Below are 6,307 nucleotides of genomic sequence, written 5' to 3'. Positions count from 1 at the left end.
TTACGGAAAATTAATTAACACACGGAGACGTAACAATATATTGGCGACCAAGTTAAGCGAAGGAAAGAAAGTCAGTGAAAGTCAGACGAAGTTAGTGAGATATAGATATAAGCCAATTGATCAATAAACAGTGTTAAAGTGTTATAATCGCAGATTTTATTGCAATAACGGAGTAAAGAAGAATTCGTCTTGTCAAAGGTGTTTTAAAGCATTTGAACCAGCCTGTGTGGACTTTTGACGAAAACGAGACAATTATTTAAAGCTGTGAATACAACTGTGATAACCTATAGTGTAAGGAATTTTTTGTAAATAGGTGTGCTTGTTTTGAATATGTTATTTTCAAACAAGTGGATGTGTGCTGTTGAAATTTATTGCCAACAAATCACAGACACCTACTATGAAAAATTTCGTACCCTATAAAACTGACAAGACTCAACGTGATTTCAAATTGTGAGGCGTGTACTTCTCAGGCTATATGAAAATATCAAATTTTGTAGAATCAACATTTCTTGAAATTTCAATACTGCCTGTATTGAGTTGTTTTGATACTTTTAAGACACAGCTTGATTTCAAACTGTATGTCCTGCTGTTATTGATCTCGCTGAATCGCATAGATACATCATAATTTGACACTTTAAGTGATGTAATTGCTGTGTTATATTAACGTTTGTGAACATAGTAATGCTTTAAATATCCCTGTTGTCGAGTTATATAGAACGTTCATTTATCCAAACCTTAAGGCATGCTGTTGGTGAGTTATCGTGACTTTTTTAGACATAGATAATGATTTCTGTTTCTAAATCAAACTGTTATAGAGGCTTATAAAGCTTTGTAAGCAGAGGACGATTTCAATCTTGGTGTTATGCTGCCACCGAAATATATGAAACTGTGAATATATCATGATTTCAAAATTAAAATTGTGTTATTGATGAACTTTGTAGGCTGATCATTTCTTTAAAGTTCTTAAAGTATGGTGTTATCGAGATATATGGATTTTTGTTGATAAATTATAATTTAAAATAATAAATCGTATTGCACTGAGCCACAAAGAACTTTGTTTTCAAAACATTAAGTTAAACTTTTAGTCTGCTGTTGTCGAGCTATAGCGCTAGCCGTCTCTAATTTAACCGTGATAGCTTAGAGAGAAGACATCTAGTGAAAACAACTCAATTTAGCTATGACAGCCTAGAGGGAAGGCAGCTAGTGAATACAACCCAATATAGCTATGTCAGCCTAGAGGGAAGGCAGCTAGTGAATACAACCCAATTTAGCTGTAATAGCCTAGAGGGAAGGCAGCTAGTGAACACAACCCATTGCCAACTCTTGGGCTACTCTTTTCCTAACTAATAGTGAGATTGCCCGTTCCATTATATCGTCTCCACGGCTGAAAGGGCGAGCATGTTCGGTGAAAGGAATCTGAATCCTAACCATTATGCCATGGCAGGCCTTAGAATACAGTATGATTACAAACTTTATGTCGTTTATTGTCCAGATATAAAGGTGTTGTCGAACAGTATGGACCTTTGAAGACACAACATTGTTTCAAACTTTACATCATGTTACTTACGAGCTAAAAACTTTGTAGACACAAAAATTACTTCAAAGTTAGATTCCTGTTATTATCAAGCTATATAGAACTTTTTACATACAATATTGATTCAAACTTCCAGTCATGCTGTTTCCATGTTAAATAGATCTTTGTTAACATGATTGGATTTCACACTTTGTGATCTGCTGTTTATGGGATATATGAAACTTTATAGACAAAACGTGAATCCTCGAGTTCCCAGTCCATGCACGATAACCATTATCATTATTTCAAGCTTCTAGTCTTGCTAAATTCAAGTTAAATGAAACTTTTCGTATGGCAACATTATTTCTAATTTTAAGTACGTTTTGTTGACTTTCGCGCAAAGCTACACGAGGGCTTTCTGCATTAGCCATCCATAATTTGGAAGTGACAAACTATAGGGAACACACACTTAATCAACACTATTCACCGCCAACTCTTGGGCTACTCTAATCGTATAGTGGGATTTGACCGGCCATCTTGGTAATACAACAAGGGCCCAAATGTGCGAAGAGCGATTTTTGTTGTTGTTGTTGCTGTTGAGGGTGGTAACGATGTGCAACCACGGAACCTCGGATCCACAGTACTACGCACAAACTACTGAGCTACGCTCGGATCATAAAGTTAAGACTTCCTGTTGTCAAGAGACTTTGAAGACAACCTTTCTTTACAGTTTAAATATTTGTTTAATATTTTCGCGCAAAGCTACACGAGGGCTTTCTGCGCTAGCCGTCCCTACTTTGAAGTAAAAGCTTAGATGAAAGGCCGCTCATCAACAGCACCCAGGGCCAGCTCTTGTGACCGCCACTCTTATGGCGTATCCACGGCTTCAGTGTTGAGTGCGATTTTGTGGCACAGGACGTAAACAATAAACTCTCGAATTCACAATTCAGACACGCAATCCAATAGGTCACTCCCAGGCCTTGAACTTGAAATTCTAAATCATGCTAATGCTGAGCTGTATGGAAATTTGTCAATGCAACATGATTTCAAACTTTAAGGCGTGTGATTGTCGAGCTATTCAAAATTTTTTGTGCCTAACATGACTTCGAGGTTTAAGTTTTGTTTTTGACAAGTTATATAGAATTTTATAGACACAACATTGTTTCAGCCTGTAAGCCTAGCTTTATATAAACAACATACTTTAAAACTTTAAGTCATGCTGTATTGTAAGGATATAAAACTTTACAGAAACAGCATTTTATAGACATGACATGATTTCAAACTTCAATTCGTATCATTTTTTAGTTATATTAAGCTTTATAGGCATAAAATTACTTGGAACTTTAAATGATGCTATTGTCGGACTATAGATACATCATGTTTGAAACTTTAACTCATGCTATTGTCGGACTATAGATACATCATGTTTGAAACTTTAACTCATGCTATTGTCGGACTATAGATACATCATGTTTGAAACTTTAACTCATGCTATTATCGAGCTATATATAAATTTGTAAATACAATATTTCTTCAAACTATAATTCATGTTATTATCCGGCTCTCTAGGCACAACATAATTTCACAAATATCACTTAAACTTCATATCATTTATTGTCGTTCTATATAAAACATTGGGTACACACTGATTTCAAACTATAAGGTTTGCTGTTAAAGAGAAACATGGATTCTTGTAAACATAATATGATTTCAAACTCAAGCTCGAGCTGCTGTTCAGCTTTATGGCTTTGTTGGCCTAAGACACTCCAAACGTTATAACTGCTGTTGCCGAGTTACGTGGGCTATTGTAGGCATAACACATTTTAAAACTTTAATGTCGTACTGTTGTCAAGCTAGTTGGAACACTGTAGATATAGCATGATTTAAAATTTCAAGATGTACTCTTTTTCAGCAATGTAATACTTTATATTTACAACATAACCTGCTGTAGAGCTGTATGCAACTTTGTAGATACATTCAAACCTTAATTGTTGCTGTTATAAAATTGTATAGAAACTAGTGACACAACATGTTTTAAAACTTTAAGTTGTTTTGATATTGAGGTATTTGTAACTAAAAAGATGCCTAATAACTTTAAGTCCAAACATAGCGTTACTTAAATTGATGTCGTGCTGTTCCCAAGCTTTGTGAAAGTTCTTGACACAGCATTACTTAACTTGCTGTCATGTTTTTCTCAAGCTCTGTGAAAGTTTTTGACACAGCATTACTTAACTTGCTGTCATGCTGTTCTCAAGCTGTTTGGAAGTTTTAGACACAGTATTACTTAATTTTATGTCGCGCTGTTATCAAGCTGTGGGAAGGTTTTAGACACAGCATTGCTTAACTTGACGTTTTGCTGTTGTCAAGCTCTGTGAAAGTTTTTGACACAGCATTACTTAATTTGCTGTCATGTTGTTGTCAAGCTGTGGGAAAGTTTTTGACACAGTATTACTTAACTTTATGTCGTGCTGTTATCAAGCTGTGGGAAGGTTTTAGACACAGCATTGCTTAACTTGACGTTTTGCTGTTGTCAAGCTCTGTGAAAGTTTTGACAAAACATTACTTAATTTGCTGTCATGTTGTTGTCAAGCTGTGGGAAAGTTTTTGACACAGTATTACTTAACTTTATGTCGTGTTGTTATCAAACTGTGTAAAGGTTTTGACACAGCATTACTTAACTTGATGTTTTGCTGTTGGCAAGCTTTGTGAAAGTTTGAGATGCAGCATTACTTAACTCTATTTTATGCCATTATGAAACTGTGTGAATGTTTCAGCCATAGCAATGCTTAGATTTATGTCTTGCTGTTTTGGAACTATATGAAAGTTTATGGACACAAGTATTACTGCAGGGTTTACATGTTGTTGATGTTAATATGTCTTTGTAATGTTAGGCAATTATGAAGATGAAGTTATCAAAAACGTTGTTTTAACAGTTAAGAAATGTAAATGAAAACATTATCTATCCCATTTATTAAACAGGTATAAATTATAAAACTATTCTATCCCCTAACTTGGATTATTTGCAGTGATTGACCGAGAGCGCATCACGTTGTATGAAACATTTTTCAATTCTGCTTTCAAGGTTTTTTTGTAACATATCTCTTAAACAGGTGGTTATGGTGCTCGACTCGCAATCTGAGGGTCGCGGGTTCCAATCCCAGTTCCACCAAACATTATTACTGTAATTTTTCGACCTTTCGCTCGCTTACAAGCGTGTCAGAAAGCATAACTTTCAACAATATGTTCCCTGGATTCAGTGTGAAATAAGGTCGGAGAAATAAATATAAATGTTTAATGTTAAATCAAATGTTTCTGTTTCTTTGTTGTCAAACACAAAGCTACAAAATGGGCTTTTTGTGCTCTATCCACCGCAGGTATCGAAAACTGATTTTTACCGTTATAAGCACTCAGACTCACTGTTGGACTACCGGGAGGCTAAAGCAGATGTGCACGTAAGTACTCCAACATTGCCAGGTGGTTAGGGCGCTTGACTCGCAATCTGAGTGTCATGGGTTCGAATCATCGTCCCACCAATGGGCTATCTGTCCTCTGCTCACCACGGGTATCGAAACCCGGTTTCTTGCGTTGTATGTCCGCAGACATACCGCTGTGCCACTAGGGGGCCCATAATTCACGAGACTAATTATTTTTAAGTGTGTTCTAACATGTGTGGCTAGTTTATAATCAGCAAAAGTTATTCCTTTTTCATCTAGTTGTCTTATCAAGAAATAAGTGTTTCATAAATCTCATGAAATGTCGCATGTTTGCTGAAAATAAATCCAGAGATGTTTATTTTGTTTTGGGATGTAAAAATTCTTAAACGTCGAGTTAACTTAGAAAGAAGTAGAATCTTAAATATTTGGCTATTTAGATTGAAAAACATCCTCAAAACATGTTGTTGTTTTTCGAAGTATACCCTTAAGTTCCTGGTTTTGCAATAAATAGATCCCCACTTTTCTAGGAATTTTAACTAAAAAAATAGCTTATACATCTCATTCTATGTGAGGGAAGTAAATTTTCAAATTTCTTATTGTTTTCCCAGAAAGGCTTACCTACAAGGTCTGGGTGAAATCCAAACCAATATTCCGGAGAAGAATGAACGTATGACAACAACTATTACAAAGAAAAGCTGGTAAAATGGCATATAATTTCGCTACAGTTTTTTGCATGTGAAGTGTCTTTAGTTTTCTGTTACACTTCCACTATCTTTTATAGAACGATTGTTTAACTGAAAATATTTACTTATTTGTTCAGGCAGTGAAGGTTTGATATCCGGTACAAATGTACACTGACAACAAACATATCAGCTTTTCTGGTGAACTATATCAGATTGAGAGTAGCTTTGTTTGAGAAGCATGTTTGTCTTTCTATAAAGAGTTTGTTTCAAATCCTAGAGTCTATAGACTTGAATAAGCGGGATTAGTTACGTCAACATGGACATGGTATATCTTTCTATTCAATGTAGTGTTGGCCCTTAAGAACGCCACATCTCGTGGTAGTTTATTACAAACTGAGCCAATCTTGTTTGCTGAAGACTATCATTAACTTGCTTATACTCTTTGTATTAACATTCAAATTTATAAATTACCGAAAGGAATACGAAAACGACTTGATTTGTTTCTTTTAATCAACTTTTTTTTCTTAGAAACCGTCTTAAATAAATTGAGCATTGTAACCAACATGTTAACTTGCTTGTCTAGTTATTTTAAAACTTGAGAATTAATGGAACTAAGTGGAAACTACCTTTATTCTAATAATATTGTTGCGTCAGCGAGTCACGTGACTACTATGACG

Source organism: Limulus polyphemus, unplaced genomic scaffold (assembly GCF_000517525.1).
Source record: "Limulus polyphemus unplaced genomic scaffold, Limulus_polyphemus-2.1.2 Scaffold2954, whole genome shotgun sequence".
NCBI lineage: Eukaryota > Metazoa > Arthropoda > Merostomata > Xiphosura > Limulidae > Limulus > Limulus polyphemus.
Note: the sequence above shows the minus strand (reverse complement) of the source record.